This window comes from Mesoplodon bidens, assembly GCF_964165515.1.
Source record: "Mesoplodon bidens genome assembly, chromosome: 16".
Taxonomy (NCBI): Eukaryota; Metazoa; Chordata; class Mammalia; order Artiodactyla; family Ziphiidae; genus Mesoplodon; species Mesoplodon bidens.
Window position 1 is genome coordinate 35,035,390 of NC_138173.1, and position 15,358 is coordinate 35,050,747.

Here is a 15,358-nt window from a genome sequence, read left to right on the forward strand (position 1 = left end):
CTACCTTGCTATACATACATTGTCTCATCTAATCCTCAAAACAGTTATATGAGACAGTTATTATTATGATCCTCATTTTACAGAAGAAGAGACTGAATCTTGGAGAGTTTGAGGGATTTACCTGAGGTCCCATCCTTAAAATTGGCAGAACTATGATTAGAAGCTGGGTCCTTTCCCTCCAAGGATTGTGCTCTTAACCACCAAAGTACATAGGGTGCCTCTTAGAACTCAGAAGGGTGATATTGTGTTCATTTATTTTTTAATTCATTTGATAGACAACATTTTCTTAGTGCCTACTGTGTGCCAGTCAGTATATGATTTGGGGAATATAATGATTTTTACCTTTATGTAGCTAACCGAATTTCAGGGCATAGGAAACTTCTCTGGAGTTACAGAAATCCAACAAAAGACCTTAAAAAAGGAACTGCTTGTTGCACTCATGTCCCATGGAAGACAAAGCCCTTGAACCTTTCAGGAGACTTCAGTCTCCTGCTCACTTAATCAATCTGTCCCAGGTTAGACTAAAGATCACACACTAAAACGAAAAAAAAGAGTTTTGTATAAGTTATCTTTCCCCCCAGACTTAAAGCTTACACACTGTTAAAAGCTGGTGTCTGCACCAGAGTCAGTACAAGGGCTCTCTGGGGGAATTCAGAGCTGGGCAGGTGGAGACTCTCACTGCTGCTTCCCAGCCCTGTCACCTGGCATCTGAATCCCATATGCAACAAGTCCAGGAAAGATAAATTGAAGAGGGATGTTTCTGTTCCCCATGTCCAGGTGTGGAACAGCTGGTAAAGGCCAGGGGACCCCAAAGCTGTAAACAATAAATTCTGTTGAAAGTCTGGTCATTTCACATCACTCCGGATTTCTTATATTAATAATCACTGCCCTGAGCAAAATGGAAGCTCAGGTGTGTTATGTCACTTTGCTCTCCAACATATCCACATAGTCACCTGGTTTGGATTCACAGCAGGGTCTAGAAAAAATGACAGGCAGAAGACTTGCTTTATATAGGGAGTGGGTAGTTAAGGCAAAATGCCTGGAAGGGCAGCCTCATTTAAAGTTGTTTCACAATCTTGATTAGAAGCTCGCACTGTCCAAAAAGTCAATTTGAGAATATCCTGAATATGTATACACACACACAAACACACATTTAGAGAGCTAAATGTTTGAGAGTGCATTGACCTCTTTACGCTACTGGCATTAACTCAGGATATTATGAGGGTTTAAGCTATGACATTGGGTTACATGCTTCTTTCTCAAAGTTTTACAGGCAAAAAAAGGGAAGGAAAAAAATTGCAAATTATACAGTAAAAATAATTTGGCAATTTAACTGCACTAAAAATTAAGTTGGCCTTAATGTGCAAAAACCAAAGATATATATATATACTGATTCACTTTAAATGAATCCTCTATGAAAAACTCTTTGGACTTTTTAATTTTTTAATTTTGACTTTTTAATCTTATGCATCTCTGCATATAAACACAGGGATATAGATGCAGTCTGTCAAGTGTAGAGTTTTGCCTTTTTTTCTTGCTTTATGACACAAAAGCCTGTGTGCTTAATGCTCTTCAAGAACATACTGTGTTCATTGCAACATTTTTTCTTATTGTTTATTTTATATTGGAGTATAGTTGGTTAACAATGTTGTGTTAGTTTCAGGTGTACAGAAAAGTGATTCAGTTATACATATACATGTATCTATTATTTTTAAAGTTCTTTTCCCATTTAAATTATTACAGAGTATTGAGCAGAGTATTGAACTGTGTTCACTGCATTATTCACAGTAGCCAAAATATGGAAACATCTTAAAGGTCTGTCAACAGATGAATGTATAAAGAATGGATACACACACACACACATACACACACACAAAATGGATATATATATATATATACACATACATACACACACAATAGAATATTATTCAGCCATAAAAAATGAAGTCCTGACATTTGTGACAACATGGATGAACTTGGAGGGTATTAAGCTTGGAGGGCATGGATGAGCTTGGAGGGCATGGATGAACTTGGAGGGCATTAAACTAAGCCAGACAGAGAAAGACAAATGCTGTATGATATGATATCATTTATATGTGTAATATTAAAAAAAGAAAAAAAAAAGCTAATTATAGAAACAGAGAATAGAATGGTGGTTTCCAGGGCCTGGGAGGAAAGGAAAATAGAGAGATATAGGTCAAAGATTGTAAAATGTCAGTTATAAGAATAATAAGTTCTGAGGATCTAATATACAGCATGGTGCCTATAATTAATAAAGTTTGAAAGTTGCTGAGAGTAGACCTTAAGTGTTTTCAACACACATATATGCACAAAGTTAACTATGTGATGTGTTATTTATTTTGACCTTGGTAATCATTCCACAAATGTATGTGTATATTAATATATCACCCTATCATACACTTTAAAGTATATACAATTATACTTGCCAATTATTTCTCAATAAGTTGGAAAAAATATTCTATGGTCATTTCCTCTGTTTTGTGTTAACCTGTGATCAGCTGACGTGTAGCCAGAGAACTCAAGTGACAAATGGTATTAAACAGATTTTCTAGGCTTCTGTTATTTGATTTTCTATTTTCTACATTCAGGAGAGAAGAAAATCCCACCGAGGCAACTGTTTCTTGTAAGTTAATGATAAATATAAGTGTCTCTAGATTTCAATGAGTTGGTGTGCTCTGAGTATATAGCTCATTGATAAAAAAAATAGTTTAGAAGAAATCAAGGTTCAACCATTGTCATGCAACTCTGATCACTGTACTTAAAAATTTTAAGCCTGTGCCTAGAGATTAATAATAATACAAATAATAACCTCTTACTGAGCAAATACTACTACTCAAGCACTGTGCTAATATTTTATTTGATCTTCATCACAACACTACTTCCATTTAACCCATGTGGAACTTGAGGCTCAGAACACTTAAGTAACTTTCCTCGAATTCAAATACTATTCTATAGCATGACCAAGGCTTGAGCTCAACTGATATGACTTCAAGCTTTATGCTCTTAATTTCTATGCCATTCTGCTTTCAAGAAAGTCAAGGGAGAGTAAAGCCTCCAAGTAATTAGGAACAGATGTGAACATGTAAGCATCTTTTCTCCACCACCGCTATCTCTGCTAGTTGAAATCCTGTCCCTTCTTTGTCCTCCATGGCTTTGGAAGTTGGGAATCCTATGGATGTGTGTCCAAATACAGTTCTAACTTCTAGATTGTGTGATCTAGAATGAATTGCTTAATGTCTCTGAATAATCCTTACCTCACAGAATTATTGTGAAGAATGAATACATTTATTTATGTAGAGTGTTCTTTTCATGGCGGGCACAGATCAGGTGTTTATTAAATGTAGTTCCTGCTTGCTACCTATGCCAAGAAGACTATTTTTCAGAACTAGAAGAACTCTTTTCTTTCTCCATGGTTTCATGTACCATTGATTTATTCTCCCTTAAAAGGATATCACGGTTATTTGGTGGCATTCAATTTTCCCAACTAACTTGTAAAATGTCTGATGTCAGGATTAACCTCATATAACCAACAATCTTTGCTTATCCTCTCTAGAATGGGGGATGGTGCATAATTTTTGTCATTAAAATTCTGGCACAGAATTTTAGTCAGAGCAGGAAGAGATGATATGAATAACTCCTTGATATTGAATGAATATTTAATATTAAAATATTAAAATTTCAATTAGTCAAGATTAGCAGACCCCTATGAAAATTAGAAGCTGAATAAAAGGGAGCTGTAAACTGATGAAATATATTTTGGATTAGAAATGTTCCATATTTATTCTCGATTCTAATCAGAGATATTGTGGATGACTTTGAGATAATATTTTGAAATATCACCATACGAAACAATGGTCACCTACTGAATGAATGAATGAACTAATTAGGTCACTGGGTTATCATGATGACCTGTACACATTGCAAAATTATCCAGTTTGCTGTGTGATTGACATTAATACTGAACTATAATGTGACTTGAAGCATTGAAAAGCCACGAGCTTACAATACCCCAAGATGTTTGAGAATAGACTAAAATGAAAACATATAAGATAAATTTTCATGGACACATTTTCTTGATGATTTTGAGAATGTGGTGAGTAGTACTGTTTATTATTTAAATAATCAAGAAATCAACCTAGGGTTAAACATTAAAATAAGTCTGAGGACTATAAATTTTTAAAATAAGCAAAATTTTAAAAGCAAACTACTTCTGGGGCTTCCTTGGTGGTGCAGTGGTTGAGAGTCCGCCTGCCGATGCAGGGGACACGGGTTCATGCCCCAGTCCAGGAGGATCCCACATGCCGTGGAGAGGTTGGGCCCATGAACCATGGCCCCTGAGCCTGCGTGTCTGGAACCTGTGTTCCATGGTGGGAGAGGCCACAGCAGTGAGAGGCCCGTGTACTGCAAAAAAAAAAAAAAAAAAAAAAAGGAGACTATTTCTGAATTTTTAAGCATCAGAATACAAACACTATTTTATGGAAAATATTTGGGCTAAAGTAACTCAGTGTCCTTTCAACTATGGCAAAGAAGGCAAAATGACAAACCAAATAATTGGGAAACTAACAAAGAATTTGAAAAGCTTATCCTAATAACTATACTAGAAAATATTGATAAGCAAGGCCATATTGCAGAAATAGCAATAAAAACAGAAAAATAACCTCTTTACTCATTAGAAATCAAAATCCTCCAAAAACTACAGATAACTTGACAAAGCACACTAAGTAATTTGTAGTAGATTCATTCATTCATTTATTCTATTCATTTATCAATTTATAAGCACATTTGGGTTAACATTTACTGAGCACATGTGAACCATGTGCTAGATTCTGGAGATGAAATGCTTCCAGCCAGGTCACAGCCCTCAAGGCAAAGAACAATTTGGGGGGAGTGGGAGTCCCAGTCATATAACCAATTAATTATGATACAAAGATACTGTCACTTTAATTGGGTGGTGAATAATTCTTCCTGAGGGATTCAGGAAACGTTGCTCAAAGAAATGACATCTAAGCTAGGCTCTGAAAGTAAGGAAGGTGGTGCAAAGGCATAGAGGTGGGTGGGGAGGGTGTTCACCAGATTAATTAGGTTAGAAGGAGGACTATTTCAGGTGCAGTATTAAATAACATGAACTATTTGGGAAATAACAGACTGGCTGAATTACAAACTCAAGGAATAGTAACAATAGGAGATAAGGTTACATTAGTTTGGGAATAGTCTTTAAAGGGTCTTGGTGCCAGGCTAAGAAGGTTATTGAGCTTTATCATATAAGCAAAAGAGCTGATAATTTTTTTTTTGAGAGAGAGAAAGAATGTCATAAGCAGATATATTGCTTTAAAATAACACTGGCTGAAGCGTGGAGGCTAAATTGGAGTTGAATAAGATTAGGTAAAGAGAAAATTACTAAATCCAATAATAAGATAAGAGGATAGATATCAGATAATTTATGAAACTAACCTGTATGCAATGGAATAATTATTTTTTTCAAATTCCTCCTTGACCGCTTGACTGATTTCAGTGAGCCAGATATCATATAAGAGCTTAAAATTATTTGATCAAAGGTTTAAAATTAATTAATAAAATCCAATTAAATAAAGCTAATGGAAACTGTTGAAAGGGAAAGTCTCTAGATAAAAAATACATTAAATTGAAATATGTGTTGTTATAATTCATCATTAAAGATGTTCACAGGATAAATGATGAGGTGGGAGACAATAACAAAATGCTTCATTTTAGCAGGGAAGAAAAACTTGTTCACAGTAATGTGTTATCATTGACTCAGCAGACTTTAGTTATTTTAAAAACTTAATCTTCTTTTTCACTTAGAACATATTACTTTGCATAAACGCAGGGAGGAAAAACTTTACATAAACTAAAAGTTACTGTATATGAAGAAAATAAGTTCAAAGAAAGAAATGGAACTCCATGGTTATTTTCCTTTGAAGTGTTTTTGTGGAAATAATTCTGTGGATTATACTGCCCTAGGAAAATTTCCCAGATTCTAAACATTAGAGAAAGGGTAGTATCTGATTCAAGAGAGTCAAATTGATTTGCTAAACTAAGTCAATCATAGTCTCTTGAATAGGAATTTGAAACTGGTATACTAAGACACTCTTCAGTTGACCCAAAGTGCTAAAGCTGGGAAGACAAGTAAAGAGACAGGGTTGTCCTTTGTGTTCTAAGTATATTGCAAAGGAGAGAAAGTCAGTCTAAAGAGAGAATGTGGATGCAGACATCCAGAAGGAGACAAGGGATCATGGGACACCAGGAGAGAAAATAACAGAAAGAGTAACTAGCTTAGTTGCTGATTACTTTCTATATGCTGGGTCAAGTGTCTGCCTCTTGTATCTTTGCAACATACTTTCATTCCTTCTCAACATTGTTTCAGTGGATTTATCTTTGAAGTCAAGTAATTCCTAACCAAGACATGCATGTTTCCTGTATCAAAAAAAATGACATAATTGGGTAAGAAAATTGGGTATCCCTTGGCAAGAAACTATTCTGAAACTGAACATAACAATATATTATAACCATGCAACCTTGCCCTTCTAGCTTTAGCCCTAACATTTATGAATTTTAAATGTAATTCCTAGTTTTATTTACTACAAGAAAGAGTATCTCAAAGTTTTTTAAATTGATATTTTATATTTTCATGTCATTTTATAGAGCTATGGCAGAGTCTTCTGCAAGCAATTTCTAGAGTTTTGGCCTAGCATCAAAACATGGTTGCCCAAGACTTGTTCAAATTGGAGGAATAGAAGGATGTTTGCTCACTCCTTCTTGTGAGAGCACCTGAATTACAATTAACTGCTGAACAATCATTGACAAGAAGACACTGGAACTCACCAGAAAATATACCCCACATTCAAAGGTGAAGGAGAAGCCACAATTAGATGATAGGAGGGGCATAATCATGATAAAATCAAATCTCATAACCACTGGATGGGTGAATCACAAACTGGAGAACAATCATACCAGAGAAATCCACTCATTTGAGTGAAGGTTCTGAGCCACACATCAGGCTTCCCAACCTGGGGGGTCCAGAAAGGAGAGGAGGAATCCCCAGAGAACTCGACTATTAAGGCCAGCAGGATTTGATTGCAGGACTTTGACAAGACTGGGGGAAACAGAGACTCCACTCTTGGAGGGTACACACAAAATCTTCTGTGCACCAGGACCCAGGGGGAAGGATCAGTGACCCCATAGGAGATGGAACCAGACATACCTGCTAGTGTTGGAGTGTCTACTGTGGAGGTAGGGGGCAGCTGTGGCTCATCACGGGACAAGGACACTGACAGCAGAAGTTCTGGGAAGTACTCATTGTTGTGAGCCATCAAAGAGTCTGCCATTAGAATCACCAAAGAGCCAGTTGGCTCCAGTACTGGGTCATCTCAGGCCAAACAGCCAACAGCGAGGGAACACAGTCCCATACATCAGCAGACAAGTGGATTAAAGTTATACTGAGCTCTGCCCACCAGAGCAACACCCAGATCTACCCACCACAAGTTCCTCTACCCACCATCAGGAAGCTTGTACAAGCCTCTTAGATAGCCTCATCCACCAAAGGGCAGACAGCAGAAGCAAGAACTACAATCCTGCAGCCTGTGGAACAAAACCTACAATCATAGAAAGATAGATAAAATGAAAAGGCAGAGGATTAAGTTTCCAGATAAAAGAACAAGATAAAACCCCAGAAAAAACAACTAAATGAAGTGGGGATAGGTGACATTCCAGAAAAAGAATTCAAAATAATAAGAGTGAAGATGATCCAGGACCTCGGAAAAAGAGAGGAGGCAAGGATCAAGAAGATGCAAAAAATGTTTAACAAAGATGTAGAAGAATTAAAGAACAAACAAACAGAGATGAATAATACAATAACTGAAATGAAAAATACATTAGAAGGAATCAATAGCAGAATAACTGAGACAGAAGAACGGATAAGTGACCTGGAAGACAGAATGGTGGAAATCACTGCTGTGGAACAGAATAAAGAAAAAATAATGAACAGAAATGAAGACAGCCTAAGAGACCTCTGGGACAACATTAAATGCAACAACGTTCACATTATAGGGGTCCCAGAAGGAGAAGAGAGAGAGAAAGGACCTGAGAAAATATTTGAAGAGGTTAGAGTAAAAAACTTCCCTAACACAGAAAAGGAAATAGCCACCCAAGTCCAGGAAGCACACAGAATGCCAGGCATGATAAACCCAGGAGAAACATGCCAAGATACATAGTAATCAAAATGACAAAAATTAAAGATAAAAAATATTATTAAGAGTATCAAGGGAAAAGCAACAAATAATATACAAGGTAATCCTTATAAGGTAATCAGCTGATTTTCAGCAGAAACTCTACCAGCCAAAAGGGAGTGACAGGACATATTTAAAGTGATGAAAGGGAAAAGTCTACAACCAAGAATACTCTACCCTGCAAGGCTCTCATTCAGATTTGATGGAGAAATCAAAAGTTTTACAGACAAGCAAAAGCTAAGAGAATTCAGCACCACCAGACCATCTTTGCAACAAACGCTAAAGGAAATCCTCTAGGTGGGAAAGAGACTAGCAACTTAAAACAACCTTGTACATATATAGACTGTTGCATCAAAACCTCATGGGAACAGCAAACCCAAAACTACAATACATACACACACACAAAAGAAAAAGCAACCCAAACACAACACTAAAGATGGCATCAAACCACAAGAGAAGGGAACAAAAGAGGAAGGAAAGAAAAAAGACCTACATAAACAAACTCAAAATAATTAAGAAAATGGCAATAGGAACACACATATTGATAATTACTTAAATGTAAATGGATTAAATGCACCAACCAAAAGACATAGACTGGCTGAATGGATACAAAAATAAGACCCATATATATGCTATCTACAAGAGACCCACCTCAGATCTAGGGACACATACAGACTGAAAGTGAGGGGATGGAAGAAGGTATTCCATGCAAATAGAAATCAAAACAAAGCTGGAGTAGCAATACTCATATCAGACAAAATAGACTTAAAAATAAAGACTGTTATAAGAGACAAAGAAGGACACTACATAACAATCAAGGGATCAATCCAAGAAGAAGACATAACAATTGTAAACATATATGCGCCAAATATAGTAGCATCTCACTATATAAGGCAAATATTAATTAGCCATAAAGGGAGAAATCAACAGTAACACAATAATAGTGGGGAACTTTAACATCCCACTTTCATCAATGGACAGATCATCTGAACAGAAAATCAATAAGGAAACACAGGCCTTAAATGAAACTTTAGACCAGATGGACTTAATCAATATTTATACAGCACTCTATCCCAAAGTAGAAGAATATACATTCTTCTCAAGTGCACATGGAACATTCTCCAGGATTGACCACATCCTGGGCCACAAAGTGAGCTTCCATAAATTTAAGAAAATTGAAATCATATAAAGTATGTTTTTCAGCCACAATGCTGAGATTAGAAATAAACTACAAGAAAAAAACTATAAAAAATACAAACACAGGCTTCCCTGGTGGCACAGTGGTTGAGAGTCTGCCTGTCGATGTGGGGGACATGGGTTCGTGCCCCAGTCTGGGAAGATCCCACATGCCGCGGAGCAGCTGGGCCTGTGAGCCATGGCCTCTGAGCCTGCACATCTGGAGCCTGTGCTCTGCAACAGGAGAGGCCACGACAGTGAGAGGCCCGTGTAGTGCAAAAAAAAAAAAAAAATACAAACACGTGAAGGCTAAACAATATATTACTAAATAACCAATGGATCACTGAAGAAACCAAAAAGGAAATAAAAAATGTACCTAGAGACAAATGAAAATGAAAGCACAATGATCCAAAACCTATGGGATACAGCAAAAGCATTTCTAAGAAAAAAGGAAAGAATTTCATAGGAATACAGGTCCCAATACAGGAAACAAGAAAAATCTCAAATAAATAACCTAACCTTACACCTAAAGCAACTAGAGAAAGAAAAAGAAACAAAACTCAAAGTTAGTAGAAGGAAAGAGATCATAAAAATCAGAGCAGAAATAAATGAAACCGAGACAAATAAGACAATAAAAAAGATTAATGAAACTAAAAGCTGGTTCTTTGAAAAGATAAACAATATTGGTAAACTTTTATCCAGACTCATCAAGAAAAAAGAGGGGAGACAATTCAAATCAATAAAATAATAAATGAAAAAGGAGAAGTTAAAACTGACACCACAGAAATACAAAGGATCATAAGAGACTACTATATGCAACTGTATGCCAATAAAATGGACAACCTGGAAGAAACGGACAAATTCTTAGAAATGTAGTCTCCCAAGACTGAACCAGGAAGAATTAGAAAACATGAAAAGACTAATCACAAGCACTGAAATTGAAACTGATATTAAAAAACTCCCAACAAACAATATTACAGGACCAAATGTCTTCACAAGCAAATTCTATCAAACATTTAGAGAAGAGCTAACACCTATAGTTCTGAAACTGTTCCAAAAATTGCAGAGGAAGGAAAATTCCCAAACTCATTCTTTGATGCCATCACCCTGATACCAAAACAAGACAAAGATACAGCTAAAAAAGAAAATTATAGGCCAATATCACTGATGAACATAGATGCAAAAATCCTCAACAGAGGGCTTCCCTGGTGGCGCAGTGGTTGAGAGTCCGCCTGCCGATACAGGAGACATGGGTTCATGCCCCAGTCCAGGAAGATCCCACATGCTGTGGAGTGGCTAGGCCCGTGAGCCATGACCGCTGAGCCTGCGCGTCCGGAGCCTGTGCTCCACAATGGGAGAGGCCACAACAATGAGAGGGCTGCATAACGCAAAAAAAAAAAAAAAAAAAAAAAAAAAAAAAAAAAATCCTCAACAGAATACTAGGAACTTGAATCCAACAACACATTAAAAGGACCATACAACATGATCAAGTGGGATTTATCCCAGGGTTGCAAGGACTTTTCAATATATGCAAATCAATCAGTGTGATACACCATATCAACAAATTGAAGAATAAAAACCATATGATCATCTCAATAGCTGCAAGAAAAGCTTTTGACAAGATTCAACAGTCATTTATGAGAAAAACTCTCCAGAAAGTGGGCATAGGGGGAACCTACCTCCACATAATAAAGGCCATATACGACACCCCACAGCAAACATCGTTCTCAATGGTGAAAAACTGAAAGCATTACTTCTAAGATCAGGAACAAGACAAGGATGTCCACTCTCACCACTATTATTCAACATAGTTTTGGAAGTCCTAGCTATGGCAATCAGAGAAGAAAAAGAAACAAAAGGAATCCAAATTGGAAAAGAAGAAATAAAACTGTCACTGTTTGCAGATGACATGATACTATGCATAGAAAATCCTAAAGATGCCAGCAGAAAACTACTGTAGCTAATCAATGAATTTGGTAAATTTGCAAGCTATAAAATTAATACACAGAAATCTGTTGCATTTCTATACACTAACAATGAAAGATCAGAAAGAGAAATTCAATAAACAATCCCATTTACCATTGCATCAAAAATAATAAAATACCTAGGAATAAACCTACCTAATGAGACAAAAACCTGTATTCCAAAAACTATAAGATGCTGAGGAAAGAAATCAAAGAAGATACATACAGATGGAAATATATACCATATTCTTGGGCTGGAAGAATAAATCTTCTCAAAATGACTATACCACCCAAGGCAATCTACAGATTCAATGTAACTCTATCAAATTACCAATGGCATTTTTCACAGAAATAGGGCAAAAATCTTAAAATTTGTATGAAGACACAAAAGACCCTGAATAGCCAAAGCAATCTTGAGAAAGAAAAGTGGAGCTGGAGGAATCAGGATCCCTGACTGACTTCAGACTATACTACAAAGCTATAGTCATCAAAACAGTATGGTACTGGCACAAAAATAGAGCTATATATCAAGGGAACAAGATAGAAAGCCCAGAAATAAACCCATTCACCTATGGTCAATTAATCTACAACAAAGGAGGCAAGACTATACAATGGTGGAAAGACAGTCTCTTTAAAAAATGTGCTGGGAAAACTGGACAGCTACATGTAAAAAAATGATATTAGATCATTCTTTAACAGTATACACAAAAATAAGTTTAAAATGGATTAAAGACCTAAAAGTGAGACCAGACACTATAAAACTCCTAGAGGAAAACATAGGCAGAACACTCTGAAATAAATCGCAGCAATATCATTTCTGATCTGACTTCCAAAGTAATGGAAATAAAAATAAAAATAAACAAATGGGACTTAATTAAACTCAAAAGCTTTTGCAGAGTAAAGGAAACCATAAACAAAATGAAAAGACAACCCAGAGATTGGAAGAAAATATTTGAAATGATGTGACTGACAAGATATTAGTCTCCAAAATTTACAAACAGCTCATGTGGCTTAATATCATCAAAACAAGCAACCCAATCAAAAATGGGTGGAAGACCTAAACAGACATTTTTCCAAGGAAGACATATGGATGGCCAAGAGGCACAAGAAAAGATGCTCAATATAGCTAATGATTAGAGAAATGCAACTCAAAACTACAGTGAAATATTGCCTCACACCAGTCAAAATGGCTATCAACAAAAAATCCACAAACAGTAAATGCTGGAGAGGATGTGGAGAGAAGGAAACCCTCCTACACTGTTGGTGGGAATGTAGATTGGTACAGCCACTGTGGAGAACAGTTCAGAGGTTTCTTTAAAAAACTAAAAATAGAGCTACCATATGACCCTGCAATCCCACTCCTGGACATATATCCAGAGAAGAGCCTGGTCCAAAAGGATACATGAACCCCAATGTTCATTGCAGCACTGTTTACAATAACCAAGACATGGAAACAACCTAAATGTCCATTGACAGAGGAATGGGTAAAGAAGATGTGGTACATATATAGAATGGAATATTACTCAGCAACATAAAAATATTGAAATAATGCCATTTGCAGCCACATGGATTGACCTAGAGACTGCCGTACTGAGTAAAGTAAGTCAGACAGAGAAAGAGAAATATCATATGATATCAGTTATATGTAGAATCTAAAAATAAATGATAAAAATGAACGTATTTACAAAACAGAAACAGACTTAGAGAATGAACTTATGGTTACTGGGGTGGAGGGAAGGGATAGTTAGGGAGTTTGGGACTGACATGTACACACTGCTATATTTACAAAGGATAACCAACAAGGACCTACTGTATAACACAGCAAAGTCTGCTCAATGTTATGTGGCAGCCTGGATGAGATGGGAGTCTGGGGGAGAATGGATACATGTTTATGTATGACTGAGTCACTTTGCTCTGCACCTGAAACTATCACAACATTGTTAATCAGCTCTACTCCAATATAAAATTAAAAGTTAAAAATAAAGACTGTGAGAATCATTATTAGAAAAGCAAAACAAAAAAAACACAAAAAAAATATGCTCTGCCCTGAGTGAGAAAAGTCACTGAATCTCTGGACCTAAATAGAGCTTGTTATTCTAGAGCAGAAAGACACCTGTCTTTAATATACCCTGCTTTGCCTTAGGTCGCAATCTATGCAGATCTATGTCCAGGCTTTCCGCAGTACTATCTCTTAAGATAGGAACAAAGAGGGAAAGCAGACATGCAGATGGGCCATTTGCTGCTGCCAGTAGTGAGAAATAAAGTTAGCAAGCACCCACATTCAGAAGTCATCAGAAAAAATTTCCTATTTTACTCAATTCCTATCACCTTTTAGTAGAATTTTCCTAATGCCTAGTATGCTTCACACACACTAGGAATGGATGAATGAATGGATGAAACAGATGGCTGAATAGATAGATGACTGAATGAAGACTTAAGCTCTTGAAAAGCATCTTTCATCTGTAGTTACCTACTTACTGTGGTTTATTAAATAAACAAGAGGTTTAAAAACTACCCACAAAACTTTACAATCTTCCTCCAACACACTGTACAATATAAAGCTGCAGCCAATGACTTCTCACCTAGCAGTGAGCCTCTGACAGAATTTCCCTCAACCATTCTGAATAAAAATCAAAGCATCTCCTGCATGTATAAAAATTGCAGTGAGGAGATAGGAGGACCAGAAATGAACCATATTAGGTGATGAAGAACTATCTTCTTCAATCAGTCTTAACAGAGATTTGTATTTATTGCTTGTTATAAAAACTTTATTACCCTTTTTATAACTCTAGCTGTCTAGGGTTTTATTTAACCAGAAAACATGCCAGTAATTTGCTCTTCACTACGTACATATTTTCGAGATGTAGAAGTTACGGTCATGACTTTGCTGTTCTTTTGGTACGTGAATCAGTACTTCAGAATGAAAAGTGCAGGTTAGACACTAGATATTGAGGAAGGACCTCTGTCAGGCAAGAATATGTGCTTTGGGATTAATTTTAGATGGTTTGCCCTGGGAAACTTATCTAAAAGTTGAATATTAAATATATTGAAACTTTCTATATGCAAAATTACCATAAGTTACAGAAGTCATATGGGATATGCTGCCTATTTAAATAAAAATTGTGAGTGTCATATAGATGTTGATTTTGCTGCATAATTGGAGAAATTTACATTAGTGAGTCTCATGTAGACATCCATACAGCAAAAAATTCCATCTATTCTTCCTTCTTTTAGTTACTCATATCATATATCTTCCTGAGGCCTGAGTCCTCTGCAGATTTCACTTTCATTTTGTTTTAGTAATAATATTAAGGAGTATGTTTTATTGGGTGCTATTGTGTATTTGTATCCCCAAATGATGGCTTGATTTAAAGTTATTCTAGGGAAACATTAGTTATTTATAATTATGAGATTAGATTCACTCTAGAGAAGCAATTAAATCATTTAAATGTAATAGAAAAATAAGAAATATATGTAATAGAAAAATAAGCTCTACTTCAGGTTTCTCTGCCCAATTTTATCTAAAACTGAGAAGATTCTAACAAAAACTTTCCTATCTCCCAAACGTCCATTAGTCCAAATGTGATTAAATTAGCTGTGTGCTTAGTGAATGTGCTGCTGCTTGGGAAACCGTTTGGGATCTGGGGATGAGACTAATGGGAAACTATAAAGCTCTTGGAATAAACAGGAATGTAAATCATTCATGTGTTTAGCTAGCCCTAACCCCAAGAATGTACAGGCTTGGGAAAGTATTATTCAAACAATATTTTTTTTCCAGCCTACTCTTCATAGAAAACAGATGGTTTGGATTAAAAGAAATGGATTTCAAAAATAACTAAATAGAAAAGTTTTGAGCACCTTACCAGATTCAGGTAAGAGAGAGGAGAAAGGAATGCATTTCACCATGTCCTTTTATTTCTTTTCCTTTTCTTTTTCTGGAGGAAAGGGGATAGG

At 36.2% G+C, this 15,358-nt stretch overlaps 1 long non-coding RNA gene across 1 annotated transcript in view; it reads left to right on the forward strand.

The window, feature by feature from the left end:
* The window catches only part of LOC308629906, a 79,516-nt gene extending 66,128 nt beyond the window's left edge, over positions 1 to 13,388 (forward strand). Inside the window, exon 2 of the long non-coding RNA XR_014017735.1 lies at positions 6,682 to 13,388. This is a non-coding gene — a long non-coding RNA (uncharacterized lncRNA). The remainder of the gene's footprint in view (positions 1 to 6,681) is intronic.
* The last annotated feature ends 1,970 nt before the right edge of the window (positions 13,389 to 15,358 follow it).